Here is a 17,280-nt window from a genome sequence, read left to right as displayed (position 1 = left end):
TTTCGATGCAATTATCAACATTATCCATTTCTACCTTGGAAGAAAGCGCGTATACCGGAGAAACGTCTTTCTTCCATTTATGCCACGTTTAGTGACAGTTTAAAGCCCACTTTTTTGGAAGAAAGTTGTGAATTCAGAGATCCTACCTTCCTTTTGTTTGTAGTTGCAACCATGTTTAGTGAATAAACGAAAGAAGGCGAGACCTTCTGAGAGGTTTTTTTTTCAAGGCGGTGTCCAAGAAGGATTACCACCGCTAACTTTCACTAATGGGTCCAACAAAAAATTGAAGGCATGGGTCCAAACTGAAAAGTACTATTTTTGTAGAACTGTTCATACGGCACGAAGGTTCGATGCGCACTGGATATGCAGTCTTCTTAAAGAGCAAAACGGGCTATTTATCCAGATTTTATTATTCATTATTTATTACTTCAGTTTTTAAATAAGACTGCTTACACGTTCAAATCGAATGATCAAAATATACAATCGTACCTCCAGCATATAAGATGAACAAATTTTCATTCACTCTACCTCTCACACTTTGCGTACCAGCTATTCTAATCCTTGAGCCATCCCTGGCCAAATATGTGCTTGTGTTCTGTGCATATATGCATCCGGATGGTACAATGTTTGCGGAAAGCTAGAACCGATAGTTTTCGTCGTTTGGAGGAAAAGTTGCAAAAGCACTTAACTCACTTGTGAATAATGCATTTCAGTTTCCGTATATATCGAAGGACCCGCACTTTTCTGTTGCTTCGTCTTCGTCTTCGCACGTCCAGCTAGAACCCATTGCACCCTTTTACGGCTTTTGTTCGGGAGATGCACATGCACACACCCTCTGACTATGTTTTCCATTTGCTCTCCTACCCTATGGATGTTTTTCCATTGTTGGATGGTATTTTTTTTTCCTTGAAATCTCTCACAAATGCTTTACTGTTGATATAATATTTACTTCAAGACAGACAGAGGAGAGATTTGAGCTTTTGATACCTATGCTCATCCCTTCGGATTGTTTGCTACATACACTTAGTAGTGAGACTGAAGATGCATCGAATATTGACCATATCTAGCCCTTTATTATTTAACCAACCGGCTGTCTAGTAATTTTCCACCGTCAAAACTAATGACATTTTTTTTTTAAATGAATGACAAATCATAAACTCTGTTTGAATGGCAAATCAATAACTATGATTGGGGGACGGGCTTGTTGTAGTGGCAAGAACACATACCTCTCGCCCCGAGCACCTGGAATCAAATCCCATTCCCGAGATAGTAATCTATAACGTAAAACTTTGAGTGACGACTTTCTACGGAAGGGAAGTGAAGCCGTGAGCTCTGAGAAGTAGTAGTAGCCTAGGGTTAAAAATCTCGTTAACGAAGATTTAAAAAAAATAACTGGGAGTTTATCGTTCAACATCTCAAGACATCGATTTTGAGGGGATTCTTTAGCCTAGTGGCTACGTCCGTGACAAAAATGCACAGGCATTCTGAAAGTATCGGAGTTCAATTTGTGGTCGCATCTTTCCGTTATAGAAATTTTCTTCATAGACATAGGTTGACATCGAACCTGTCACACGAAAAAAAAGCTTTCAGTTTTAGCTTTAAGTTAGGCAGCTGAATGATGCACAAATCTAGACTTAGATTAAGATACCAACCAAAATCTCTGTCTTAGATAACGGGCGGGAAGAAGGCATCCCGCATACAATGACCAAAGCTGTACTACTTACGAATTTTGCGCAGCTTACTAATGCAATCTATATTTGAAGACGGTGTTAGTTTCTAGTTTTTAGATTTCAACCCTGTATTTAATTAAACCATAATAAAACGGATACTCTTATGAAATTCTTTATCCTTTTGAATACAAAAATCAACTGCATTATTTAAAACTTTGAGCAGAAGAGCAAAACAACTTTGTTTAAATATTCCAAGATCCTTCTAATAAAAATAACTCGTTAAAGCATGAAGGCTTTGTCGAGAAAACTTTCGTCATTGAATCATGTTGCTTGAACCACAACTTTTATATCTATGTCTTTTCATCGCATTTTACACCACCGACCAGATACCGGGTGGCACTGTATTTGGCAGAAACTTCCAACCATAACGACAACTTGTTATCGAATGTATGTGCCTCATGTGTCGTATGTGTGATGATCAACCAGCCGCTTTGATAACCATCTCATTCCTTTTCTCGTCAAAGCTCATGTGTATCACAAGTAGGTGTATCACACAACGCACCCATCTTTCTTGCAGAATAGTTGTTAATCCTGATCCAAGCCAATATCGCCTCACGTCTTGCCCTTACCGCTCAACCGCGTGATAGATGAATATTGACAAAGTTCTGTATGGTAAATATGTATGGTTTGGTATGTAGTCTGATTCAGAAGCTTCAGAACAGCATGTAAGAGGCACGGTTATTGAAGAGCATTCCATCACTGCTTGTTTACCTTTTTGACTTAAATAACATCATTTTCGAAAGAAGGTTTACTCTATCTACTCTATCTGATGAAGTCATGTACCGAAATTCATTGCCAAATTGATCATATGTACGAAGTTCATCAACCCGAAAAAAAAACAAAAATATTGTATTCTAATAATATCTCTCAGCAATATTATCAAAAACAAAATTCCGTAGTTTAGCAGGTATTTTTTCAGGTCAGGGTGTAAGCTATATTACACAGTATTTTTTTAACTGCTTTATTAGTATCATTCCAAACATTATATTCATTTCTTATGTCTAGGTGTTCTAATTTAATATTTTTTTAACAACATATTACATTTCATTTGCCGTAGCAGGTCATATTTTTTACAGGTGAGTTGGTTTCACCTGCTTACATATAAGAGAACAAAAGCACGTTTTCAATTTACTTAACCTAAATATATAACGCATTAATCGTGGTAATAGAAGATTGTAACGATTTTTGCCTGAAATTATTATTTATTATGACAATTTACACCGTTTGACGAAAAGTTTCCACTGACTGGAGGGGGAATCAAACCCACACTTCTTGACACTATACGCCTAGACGACTGACGCCGCTAACCGCGAGGCCACGAAACCGAAGGTAGTTTTTAAAAAAACTTCCAAGAGCAGAAAGGATTCGTGTACGCACAGCACGAAGGTCCGATGCGCACTGAAGCGTTCTTGGACTGATTAACTAAAATGTTTCACTGGAAGTTTATGCAACGTGAAGAAATATTTTGGATAATCGATTTAGCATGACTTACGCAGCGTTTTACTCGGTTAAGTGAATACCCCTATTATGAAATTTACAATACGGTTTATTGTAATTAGAATTATTTTTATTCTCTTCATGAAAATTATGACAAAATCTGTATTAAAATTAGCTAGCAAATCTGCCATTAGGAACTTTTTGCCTAAAATATGGTGATAGTCATGTCAAAACACCAACAGAGAATATTTTAAGGCATACATATCAGTTTGTGTTTCGTACCTTTGATTGAAATGTGTATAAAAATATAGTTTATGTGAAATATAACTCAAAATACCCTTATATTTGTAGGAAAGTTGGCTTTCCAATAACTTTATATACTTATGATGTACTAGAATTTCCCTGCAATTCAATAGAGTTTTCTATCAAATTGATTTAATACTCATAATTCAAACAATTACACTGTTCGACAAAAAAAGTCGATCTGAATGCACAGAGACCGGACACCCCGGGCTTGAAAGTATAAAAATAAACAAAAAATAATGGCGTTTTCAGAATGTTCGTGTCTGCCCCAGGTCATTTTTAAAATATACTTGAACTTTTTGCATTTTTTAATTAAAAATCTAATCTAATCAATAAACCAACACAGTGTTTTATATTCAGGACAGCGGAATTCATGTGCCATATAATGTTTTCAACTTTAAATACAATATGAAGAGTTGTAATAAGATTTGCAGGGAGCCCTCCCCCCTTTTTTGTACCCTCCCCATTTTTAAAGTATCGCAAATGATGGAATATTTAATATACAGGGGGTTGTCAAAATAACTGGGACAGGCAAAAATTGGGCCAACTTTGGAATGCTGTAACTTTGACAAAAATTGACCGATTTCAATTCTTTAAGAAGTAATGGACGGGTCAACTAATCTAGTTTTGAGGTGCATCCACGGAGATAAACTATGACCACCGGATATCGGTGATAATCCGGATTTCCGGAAGCAAGTATTATGCAATAAAATTATGACGTTTTTTTAGCAAAGGTCTCGGCTAAAATATCAAAATTTTATTACACATGAAGATAGAAGATCAAATTCTGAAGCGATTGGTGCGCCAAGTATTAAGATCGGTCCAGAAACAACCAAGATATGGCCATTTCCTCGGAATCGGTGCCGGTTGTAGATCCGAATTGGGATCAAACAATTTATTCACTCAAAATGTGTCGCGAAATATTGTTTTCAGCCCTAGCTTATCATAAAATACCCTATTATAAATTGAATAAGAGTCTTGTACAGATTTGGCCACTCATGGCGCCGCCAAGTGCCCCGGGGGAACCTTGCATAGGGGACATTTCGATTTTGACACCAAAGCATATCATGCGACGGCTCATTCTTCATGTCTTGTCGTAAATAGGGCAACTGTAGACTCAAAATGGATAGTTGACTACAATGACTACTTCCGGGACCACCGGATGTCCCCGAGGAAACCTGTAATTAGGGACAATTGAAATTGAACTCCAATACATATCGTGCGACGGTTCATTTTTTATGTCTTTTTTATAGGGCTATTGTAGACCTAAAATGGATAATTGACTACAGTGGCCACTCTTGGGACCACCGGATAACCCTGAGGGAGGCTGTGATGTCCCCAATGACAAATTTCTCCGGGAAATTCCGGTAGTCCCGAAAGTGGCCACTGTAGTCAAATATCCACTTAAGGTCTACAATAGCCCTATTTAGCACGAGACATAAAAAATGAACCGTCTCACGATATGTATTGGAATTCAATTTCAATTGTCCCTAATTACAGGTTCCCTCTGGAACATCCGGTGGTCTCAAATTTGGCCACAATATTTAAATATACACATTGAGTCTACAGTGGCCCTATTTACGACAAGACATGAAGAACGAACTGTCGCATGATATGCTTTGGTGTAAAAATCGAAATGTCCCCAATGATAGGTTCCTCAGGGAACTATAGGAGGTCCCCAAAGTGGCCATTCTAGTTAAATATCCATTTTCGGTCTAAAGTTGACCTATTCATGACTAGACATGAAGAATGAGCAGTTGCACGATGAGTATTGGAGCTCAATTCCAATTGTCCCCAATCATAGGTTCCCTAGGGGACACCCGGTGGTCCCAAAAGTGGGCAATTCAATTAAATTCCCATTTCGAGTCTACGGTTACTCTATTTACGACAAGGCATGAAGAAAGAGCCGTCGTATGATATGTTTTGGTGTAAAAACAGAAATGTCCCCAATGACAGGTTCCTCCGGGAAATTACGGTGGTCCCAAAAGTGGCCACTGTAGTCAATTATCCATTTTGAGTCTACAGTTGCCCTATTTACGACAAGACATGAAGAATGAGTCGTCGCATGATATGCTTTGGTGTCAAAATCGAAATGTCCCCTATGCAAGGTTCCCCCGGGGCACTTGGCGGCGCCATGAGTGGCCAAATCTGTACAAGACTCTTTTTCAATTTATAATAGGGTATTTTATGATAAGCTAGGGAGAAAACAATATTGCGCGACATATTTTGAGTGAATAAATTGTTTGATCCCAATTCGGATCTACAACCGGCACCGATTCCGAGGAAATGGCCATATCTTGGTTGTTTCTGGACCGATCTTAATACTTGGCGCACCAATCGCTTCAGAATTTGAACTTCTATCTTCATGTGTAATAAAATTTTGATTTTTTAGCCGAGACCTTTGCTAAAAACACGTCATAATTTTACTGCATAAGACATGCTTCCGGAAATCCGGATTATCACCGATATCCGGTGGTCATAGTTCATCTCCGTGGATGCACCTCTAAACTAGATTGGTTGACCCGTCCATTACTTCTTAAAGAATTGAAATCGGTCAATTTTTGTCAAAGTTACAGCATTCCAAAGTTGGCCCAATTTTTGCCTGTCCCAGTTATTTTGACAACCCCCTGTATATCAAATATTCCATCATTTGCGATACTTTAAAAATGGGGAGGGTACAAAAAAGGGGGGAGGGCTCCCTGAAAATCTTATTACAACTCTTCATATTGTATTTAAAGTTGAAAACATTATATGGCACATGAATTCCGCTGTCCTGAATATAAAACACTGTATCGGTTTATTGATAAGATTAGATTTTTAATTAAAAAATGCAAAGAGTTCAAGTATATTTTAAAAATGACCTGGGACAGACACGAACATTCTGAGAACGCCATTATTTTTGTTTATTTTTATACTTTCAAGCCCGGGGTGTCCGGTCTCTGTGCATTCAGATCGAATTTTTTTGTTGAACAGTGTTATAATTAGTTTACTAGGAGTAGATTATTTTGTTTTTTATTATTGTCAAGCTTTTACTGCAGAAAATATTTTACATTCATAATAACACGATACAGCGGGAATTCGCTGGTTGGAACAGGACATCTCATATCCATCTAGCGAATCCGATTAGTTGGAATATTTTCCAACCAGCGAACATCCAACCATCGAATCATTCCATGTAGCGGACCCCCAACGAGCGAATCCCCACTGTGTAGGTCAACTTTTTAATTGAGAACTTTTGGTAGCACTATGTGTTGCATGTTACCCCACATAAGGGGTAGCATGAAATACTGATAAATTTAGTATCGCGTGGTATTCTTTACGTGACTATTAGGATACCACATGATTTTTGTCCATCTGAATCCCAAAAATTTTCATCTACATAGCTTTGAAATTGAAAAGTGTTGCAATTTATCCCATTTGACGATAATTGAATACTCACAATCACAGCACATATTATTCATCAGCAAACATCCTATCACCTGCAAAAAGCTACCGCACTGTTGTAAGCGTCTGACCCAGAATTGATCGAAGTTGTGTCCATAGTAGTCTTACGTCAACCCCGCGGTAAAGTAACAGACATTAACCACCCCAAATTTTTAGTTATGATTTGGACCCGCTTTTAAACATGTGTATGAAAAAGTTCAAACATAACAGAACTTGAAAATTCACTTTATTTTTAGTACCGTAAAACGGGGTAACTTTGATAATGCGGGTAACTTTGATAGTGCGAGACCCACAACATATTAAACGAAATAGCGAAGTTTCTGTCAATCAGTTAAGAAAAACGAATGCAAAAGTAAAGAGTATTTGTATGACACTTCATGTCAAAGCTATTTTCTTTGGAATCAAGTGCATTTGAGGATTCATATGCAAATATTAAAAAAGTACAAGATTTAATCATTTTCGGAACGCTTACAAACAATCTGTTCTACGATCACTATTTGATAAAGTCATAATAAGTTCGTCACTTATCCATGTCAGCCTAGTTATAATAACACATGAATTCGGTCTCAAATCTCTTAGTGAAAACCATTTTAACAAACTGGGACCATTTTTGTAATCTAAGTCAGATATTTCCATCTAGCGTTAAACGCCTAGAGGTATGCAACGCCCTATAAATGTTCCATAATTCATTCAATTTTGTTCCACTATCAAAGTTACCCCAAAACAGAAAACCGACTTTCGATTATATGAAAAATTATATATCCATTCAGAATAAATCTTTTGGCAATCTATCAAGTGCAATCGATAGCTAGGATGTCAGTACTTGTTTTAAAAATATAAATTGTAATTCTTCGAAACAGGACGCATAAATATTGAAGTTTTCTTCGAAAAAACTATCAAAGTTACCCCGTTTTACGGTACTCCGCTAAAATTGCATATCATTTGGATCACTAGGAACAGAAATCGAGGAATCTTAACATGACCATTCTGTAGGACAATCGGTAATGTTTAACTTTTTATATCCAATTCTGAGAATACACCGTACACATCAATCGACACAAGTTGAAAAAGGCTATTGTCGAAATCAATTTACATTGCTAATGCAACAGCTACGAGGATTCTGCGGTTCATTTCAGTTCAGGTGATTGATGAACTTGCTGTTTCCTTTCTCGCGTTTCCTCGCATTTTATGCATTCAACAGCAGCTCCAGTCAGTACACCTGATCAGGGGGATAGAAGCCGTGAAAAGTGAGAGATGGCGCTTGAATACTGTTTTATTCCCCCAGAAACCTTTTTGATAAATGGACTCACGCATTAAGAGTTTTGTTGACTTTGCCCTTTCCATTAAAGAGGGCCTCCATTGTCAATTAGAGCACTGTGCGAAGGAAAATAATGATCCCACTTTTCTGATGGGATTCCCTAGTAAGTCAATGGGAAATTATATCTTTCAGTCTTTCAACAGCACTGAAATCTTGCGATTTGATTTATGATATGTGCGTGAAAAATCCGATGGGATGCCTTCAAACGAGCACGCATATGAGACTTCAATTAAAATGAATGCTTTCGCGAAGCTAGCCTCAATTGCAGGGGATATGATAAGACAGGAATACCCATGTGTTTTATATGACGGATCAGTTCATATGGATTAAGTCATGGATAAATGTCGCAACATGTAACTTGATTTAATTTGATTTGTTTTTTCATAGATATACAAGATGAATCATACAGTTTCATAACTAAGATATTAATTCTGAAAAAAAAGCTAAAAGCTGGACGAGCGGATAAGTGAGGTCAATGTGAGCGAAAACCTCAACAATCTATGGGATGTAATCCATGGAGTGGTGAGTGAAACAGTGCGAGAAGTGATAGGTACTACTCGAAGACGCCCCAGAAGCGGATGGTTCGACGAGGAGTGCCAGAGGGTGACGGATGAGAAGAACGTGGCCAGACGTCGGATGTTAGTGTCTGGTACCAGGCTGAAAAGAGAGCCATACAGGGAAGCAAGATCAGCCGAAAATCGAATCCATCGCAGGAAGAAAAAAGAGTATGATAAGAATGTGATAGCCGAGGCGCAAAACTGTATGGAACAGAATGATATGCGACGATTCTATGAAACTGTCAATGGCGTGCTGAGAAAGTCAGCGCCGTCTCCCGTCATGTGCAACGACCTTGAAGGTAATTTGCTGACAGGTAAAACGATGGTGGCTGCCAGGTGGAAAGAGCACTTCGAAACGTTACTGAATGGAGGGAACGATAGAGCATCAAAGAACAGAATGAACAACGACAACGATGGTCAAGCTGTGGAGCCTCCATCACTAGATGAGATTTAGAAGGCGATTAAAGAGCTGAAGAACAACAAGGCTGGGAAAGATGAGCTCCCGGCCGAACTTCTCAAGCACTATAGTGAGCAGTTGCATAGAATAATCCACCATATACTACTAAGGATATGGGAGGAAGAAGAACTGCCTGCTAGCAGGATGGATTGCCTCATTTGTCCTCTCTTCAAAAAAGGCGTACAAAATAATGTCACGTATTCTGTTCATCAGATTGAGACCGCTTGAAGAGCCCTTCGTCGGCGAGTATCAAGCTGGTTTTCGTGAGGGCCGATCGACTTCGGATCAAATGTTTACCCTGCGACAGATCCTCGATATATTCCGGGAGTACAACTTGCAGACTCATCATCTGTTCATTGGTTTCAAGGCGGCGTACGATTCAGTTAGAAAAAAACGAGTTGTGGGAAATAATGATGGAACATGGTTTTCCGACGAAGCTAACTAGACTGATTCGTGCAACGTTGGAAGGATCGAAATCAAGTATACGGGTTGCTGATGAGATTTCAACATCCTTCGTAAACTTAGACGGATTGAAGCAGGGCGATGCACTTTCAAACCTATTGTTGAACATAGCGTTAGAAGGAGCGATGAGAAGAGCTTGCGTGCATAGAAATGGCACTATTATCACACGTTCGTATGTACTCCTTGATTTTGCGGACGATATCGACATAATCGGGATTGAGGGGAAGAGGAGACAACGCGAATTGGGCTCATTATTAATACCATAAAGACAAAGTACATGGTCGCTGGTAGACACCGTGGGCCCATAGGTGATGTTGGTAGTGAAGTGGTGATAGCTGGTGATATTTTTGAAGTAGTTGAAGAATTTGTGTACCTTGAAACTCTAGTGACTTGCGATAATGATGTTACCTGCGAGGTAAAAATGCGTATTGCAGCTGCGAATCGGTCTTTTTACGGACTTCGTGACTAGCTACAGTCTCGCAGCTTACAGACGAAGACCAAACTCGCGTTGTACAAGACTCTAATTCTTCCGGTAGCTCTGTGCGGCCACGAATCCTGGACGATGAAAGAAGTCGACCGGAGTGCTTTTGAGGTCTTTGAACGTAAAGTGCTGCGAACAATACTCGGCGGTAAATTGGACAATGGCATCTGGCGGTGTCGCATGAATCACGAGTTATACCAAGTATATAATGAAATGGATATTGTTAAGCGTATAAAACACGGCAGGCTGCGGTGGGCTGGGCATGTAGCTCGCATGTCGGAGGAACGTCAAGCTAAACTAATATTTAACAGAGAACCAGGGAGAGGCCGTCGCCTCCGTGGAAGGCCGCGCACCAGATGGCTTTTTGCAGTTGAGGAGGATTTAAGGTCGCTTAACGTTCAGGGCGACTGGAAGCGATCGGCCCAGGACCGGGTCCAATAGAGAAGGCTTCTTCATTCCGCATAGATTCAACGCAATAGCAAGGAATTGTTGCCCATCAAGTAAGTAAGTATGAGAAAATCAGAATAGACCCTCTATAAATCAATTCACTTATGATTTGACACAAATACATCATCCTCTGGTTGCCTGTAGAAAATCAGGAGTGTTGCCAAAATTGTTAATCTTTTTATATTTTATATGTTTCTCTGTATGTTGAAGTTTATGCGCTACAATTTTCAGATAAGGGAAGTATTCAAAGGCTAAATTATTACCAATGCATGATTTGTTGCCTAATTCCAATAAATTCAATAGTTGTGGTCAATTTTTTCTATTAATTGTAAATAAAAAATACTCCGCAATTGAGTATGGTTTTCTGGCAACCTTCTCCAGTAATAGATAGTGATTGCTGAGGAAAATAAAGTGCAGTAATTTTAATTTGTGATTTGAAGCATAAAAATTAAGTATTTTCGAGTGTTTTATAGATAAATCAAAAGTTTAATAGTGCAAAAGTGATTAAGCTATTCTTGTGTTGTTTTATTCGGTAACTCACGAATGACGATAATTTCGTAAGCATTTATTTCATTTGATGATAAAACCCATGTTATACAATATTTTTGTGAAAGATGAGATTTACATGGAAGATTATAGTTGAGTACATTGAAGGTAACTCTTGTTCTGTAGATAAATTTTAACAAGGACGATAAAATAGTGCTGCCGGAAATACCCTTAGGATGCCGAAGCCATCATTACCCTAAATTATTATTTTAAACCCAGACACCTTTAGCATGGCTTTGCTTTGTAGCCGTGAACACCACTTGGCTAAGGAAGGCGCTTTCAAAAACACTGTGAGAAGTAGAGAAGGGGGAACGGAAAGTGAGGGGATAAGTGAGGCGTCATATTGGAGGCCATTTTGGTACTCAAGTAAATATAACCTTAATCTTCAGTGCTCGATTTCTTTTCAACGGTTTTTTTCCTTCGCTTTTAACTTGGCAAGGTGAATGTTTTCAATAATGATTCTTGCTATAGTGAGAAGTTCTCATTATCCTTCTTCGTATTGCATTGTAAAATTTGAAGAAAATTAGCGGAACTGTGCGTAACAATCAAAAAAAAATCCAATGAAAAACTCGTTCACAACAGATACGCTTTTATGATACTTTATGCAATTTTGTAAAGGGACATGATATAAAACGTTGGTTCAGAATGCTCCGTATTAATTGTTATGATTTTCATATCTTTTAAAATTTCAGAGGTTTTGTCCGCACTCGGTAAGTGGATCATCTGATGTTTTTTTGAGTAGATGGTGTAGCTTGGTATACGTGTAAAAGCAAAAGAGCTGTCTACTTCATTTTTCTTCGTCAATCTCTGTCGATGATGGATAGATAATTGAATAAATTTCAAAGTTTTGTGTGTCCTGCCCTACAGCTTCTTTTTGCTATTTTATCTGCCGTTCACTTTATCTACGTATAAGTTAAGGCTGATACGTAACGCGTATACATGCAGGTAGTGATGCACGAAATTGAATCAGCGGAAGCATGACAGAACGAAAAAGTTTTTTTTTTTCTTCGACGATGATGCTTTTGGTTTTTTTTTCATACATGTTCCCTTTACGGATTTCGGTGTTCTATGCACAACGCATATGGCATCTAAACTGTAGGAATTTCACGTTCAATGTCAACGCTTAAAATCATAGGAATTGGATGGTAAACCGCGTTCCGAGGTTGAGTAAAAATCTGTTTACAGTGAACTGCATTTCTATCGAACTTATAATACCTTGATGCCGTGAAACGGGGTAACATGGATCGGAATAGCCATCCTTGGTAAAATTCAAGCCTTGCAAAATTATCGGAGATCTCATACAAAAAGCTTGAGGGGGCCACGTAATCAAAAAAGTTAAAATTTAGCGTGGCATAATTTGTGCACCATTCCCAATCGATGGATCATTTTTGATGCATGAAAATCTTAATTTCATCAGCTAACAGAATTATGTTTTTGCGTAAATTGAGTTTTATTCACTTATGAACCTATCGAAACAAAGATTTCCATTATTCAAAGTGTGATACTTCCAAACATTCAAGTTTGAAATGGATTCAACATATCGTAGCAAGAAAAAATGCGGTTGTTAATGAAAATGATAACGTCGAAACCGATTTCGTTGTCAAAACTTTCAGAAGTAAATTCGATTATGAAAAATTAACGAATTACTATATGAAATGCATTATATCCTCACGAAAAAATACATTCTCAAATAACTCAAAAATCAAACTAATTGTTAGATTTTGGCTATCAATTTGGCTTCGGGGATCATGATTTGATCAAGTAACAACAGTTTCATCTTATGGAGGAATCGATTGTATCGTTCAATATAGTAATCATTACAAGACTGCATAGTCGTGAGTACCACTATGAAATTTTGAATATTACTGGACACTTTTTACATGCGTTAGCAATGAAATAATTGAAATATAAAAAAAGTATCCCAAACCAAAGATGATGCTTAAATCTTCCAAAACTAAATGACATTATATAATGATGAACGATGGGTTCCAGTACTTGTTTTAAAAATATGAAACAAGGAACATTTGAATCTTCTAATAAAAGTTTTGTGAAAAAACTGAAAAAAAAATCATTAATGTTACCTCCAATTGGGAAACTTCAATAGCTAAAATTTATGCTTTCTCCAGAAACAAGAAGAATTATAAGTCATCCGAGAGACAAATATTGTCCTGCAGAAACAATTCAACAACTGAACATAATAACCATAATCAAGAAACATGATAAGCATGGAATCGGGTTCCACCTTCTGGCAAATTGGTTTTCTTTTTTTGAATGCAATCAATTCGATCTTTTTTTTTTCCTTTTAATCATCCTCACTATAGTGAACAGCAGAAATCAGATACCCTCAGGTCCGTCAAGTAGTGGCAACTTTTGCTTCTTCCCAGTGAATGCTGGCAGCTCAATCAAGTTGAATAATGAAAAATTTAGCGTTCTTTTCGTTTCCCAATGCGGGTAGGTAGAGGTATGCTGAAAATGATGGAATGAAAAATCATGATCGTTTCTTTTGCAATTCACGGGGTGCCTTACGGCTTTCGCACTACTTCCCCACTATGTACACCGGAGTACCCACTATGCTTTCAATTAATCTTTGTCTCCATCTTAGTCAAAGTTTGTGATTGATTTGAAAAGTTACACCACACGGCAGCATTGCCATTCACCTGAAAGTTGGGCCTTGTGTTGGCGATAAGTATTCGTTTCGCATTTCCGACCTCCAAGGTAAGGTGAATTTGCGGCGTTTCGGAAGCTATATTTATTTTATTTGTTCCGGGAGTATTGAGCTGCGTCTCATAAAAAACCGATTGCAAAGTGCAAATTATTTCCCTTTCAATTTAGTTGTTTACTAAGGGGTCGTCCATAAAGTACGTCACTCTATTATGAAATAGTCCTTCGGAGAAGGGGGGGGGGAGTGTCACGTGATGATCCCTTTGAATTATTATAAAAAAAGTGTCACAGTGGCAGAAGCAGGTTCGACAATGTTCAATGTTTGTGTGATATATGTGATATGAGCAATACTCGCTGAAACCAGGCCGCCATTGGCACCCATCGTTAGAATTACAACTTTATGTCGCTAATCTCTAGTATATGTTAAAACACATGGCACGGTAAATGGCTGGGGATGGCGTACCTGCAGGAGTAAAATTGACCCCTTTGTGTGGTCCTTAGCCTCTTGCCCAACAACTCCTATCCCTACCTCCTCGCGGTACTGGCCGGGATACGAATAAATTTAGAGAAGATCGGGTAACCAATCCCAATGGGAACTCTGATCGTATGTTGCAGAGAAGGGGGGGGGGGTTGCTTTAGCTATTGCTTCTATAAAACTGGATCGTCTGTACTCCATCTTAGGAGCGGCACACAAACGCGTCTGTTCCTCATATCAGGGGCGGCTTATGATCGTCCGAGTGCCAGAGAAGGATTCTAAGCTAAACTGCGCACTATGATTCCCCGAACATTAGGGGGAATGGTCCTCCGGAAATTTGAGGGGCCCTGCAAGCCAGCCGTAAAAAAAAATCAAGCAACGAGTAATCAACGAGAGAATACGAACCGGGACCAGGGTTGTTATTAGTCACCGGATTCGACAGACCATCAGTGACCGGGATGAAAAATAAAAAGTTTTCGTCACTACCTCAGCTCAGCGGGAACCCCCGAAGAAATCGGAACGGAGTCATCCTGCAGCAAGGCTTGGAGGAGGGCCACTTCAACATCTTGGGCCCGGATACTCCCACCCGGTTGAGCAGATCGGGAGCCCACGCCTTCATCGACCTGTTTATCACCAACATGGTAAGCATCTCTCATCCGGTCGTCTACCAGGAACTCAGCTCGGACCACTATCCGGTGGTGGTGGAAGTTGGGTCCTCGGTCAACCGGCATCTCAAGACCCGGCGCAACTATCGACGCGTCAACTGGGACCAGTTCCGGCAGTGTGTCGACACCCACGTCGACTACGAGGTGCGACCCGAGTCAACCGATGACGTCGATCGGCAGCTGCAGGCCATCGAAGAAGCGATCTCCCAGGCCAGGGAGCAACACGTGCCGGCAACCAGTCAGGTGAGCAATAACATACCAATTGATAGACTTACTAAAGATTTGATCAGACTTCGCAACACCATCCGCAGGCAGTACCAGCGAACTGGGCTGGCTGCCCTTAAATCCGATGTCAATCGGATGAACAAAATTATCAAGGCCAGAATGTTGGACCTCAGAAATCAAAATTTTTCAAACAAAATCCGCGCTCTCCCAGACTGTGCTCAGCCGTTCTGGAAGCTCACAAAAATTTTAAAAACCAAGCCTAGACCAATTCCACCGCTGGTTCCACAAGATAACAATAGCCCCGTAGATCGCTTGCTAACGCCTGCTGAGAAGGCAGCCGAAATAGGTCGACATTTCGTCAGCTCACATAATCTTGGACACAATATCATCAGTCCGCATGAAGCTGCCGTGAATCAGCATGCAAACAACCACCATCTGATTCCCAACGACTTCTCGGAAGAGTTGGAAATCACAGCTGACGAACTCTCGACCTATTTAAAACACTCCAAAAACATGAAGGCCCCAGGTTTCGATAACATCATGAACTTAAAACTCAAGCACTTAAGCGTCCAGTTCTATGATCACCTCGCAGTGATCTTCAACCAGTGCCTCCGGCTTAGCTACTTCCCATCGTCCTGGAAGTCAGCCAAAGTCGTCCCCATCAGGAAACCTGGGAAAGATCCTTCCTCGCCTAAAAGCTATCGCCCCATCAGCCTTCTCTCAGCGTTATCAAAGCTTTTAGAAAGGGCAGTTTATCGCCGACTTCTTGCTTCCGTAGAGCAAAACAACATCCTGCTCGATGAACAGTTTGGTTTTCGACGCGGTCGTTCAACCGTACACCAACTGTCCCGAGTCACCAACATCCTCAGACGGAACAAGTCCCTATCCAAAACCTCTGCCATGGCCCTGCTCGACGTCGAAAAAGCGTTCGACAATGTCTGGCATGATGGCCTGGTGTTCAAGCTTCAACGATATAATCTTCCCAGCTACCTGGTGAAAATAGTACACAACTATCTGTCGGCGAGGACATTCCGGGTCTCACTAAACGGAGCAATTTCCGATGCGCACGACATCATCGCAGGCGTCCCCCAGGGCAGTATCCTCGGGCCCCTGCTATTCAACCTGTTCGATATGCCCGCACTCCCAGGAGGCGGCGCACTGTCTCTGTTCGCAGATGACACCTCCATCGTCTACAGTATGTATTAACGCGGCGAAGACCCAGGTCATCCTCTTCCCCCACTCCAGATCCCCCAGACTTGTTCCGGCTGAGGATTGCAAAATCACCCTAAACGGCACAGCGGTGGAATGGTCCAACGAGGCCGATTATCTAGGCTTTACTTTGGACAGCAAGCTGATCTTTCGACAACAAGTCGACAAAACGGTCACGAGGTGCAGCACGATGCTGCGAATGTTGTATCCCCTCACAAACCGTAGGTCGACACTGTCCCAAAAGAACAAGCTTGCTGTCTACAAACAAATTATCCGTCCCGTGATTCATCTCAAACTCCAGAGGGGTCAGAACAAGTTCCTGAGAATGGCACTGAACGCCCCAAGGAGAATGCGAAACTCTGAGGTCCTCCGTCTGGCCGAGATGCAAACCCTTGAAGATCGCTTTAGTGAATCTATCGAAAGGTACAGGGCTCGTTGCCGCACGTCAGACCAGCAGGTCGTGCGCGCTATAGTCGCACCCCCTAGGTTATCAAATTTTGTTTTGCTTGTGTATATAGTAGTTAGGTTATCAAATTTTTAATAATCACCAGAGCTCCAAAGAGCCAAATTGTCAAACTAGAATAATCAAATTTAAATTCCACAACACCATATCAAAACGACCAAGATTGAAAGGCCCTTGGCCGACCAATTTAGATGTAAGATCAAACATGAAAATAAATATGAATTTAATCGAAAAAAAAAAAAAAAATAAAACCTCAGCTCAGCGCAACGAACGACGCCCAACTAGGGTTGTCGCAAATTAATCGATTATTTCGATTAATCGATTAATCGACTCACTAATCGATTAATTTTTCATCGATAGCTGACTCACTTAATAATCGAGATAATCGATTAATTGACTT

This window comes from Aedes aegypti, chromosome 1 (assembly GCF_002204515.2).
Source record: "Aedes aegypti strain LVP_AGWG chromosome 1, AaegL5.0 Primary Assembly, whole genome shotgun sequence".
Taxonomy (NCBI): domain Eukaryota; kingdom Metazoa; phylum Arthropoda; class Insecta; order Diptera; family Culicidae; genus Aedes; species Aedes aegypti.
This window is presented reverse-complemented; position numbering follows the sequence as displayed.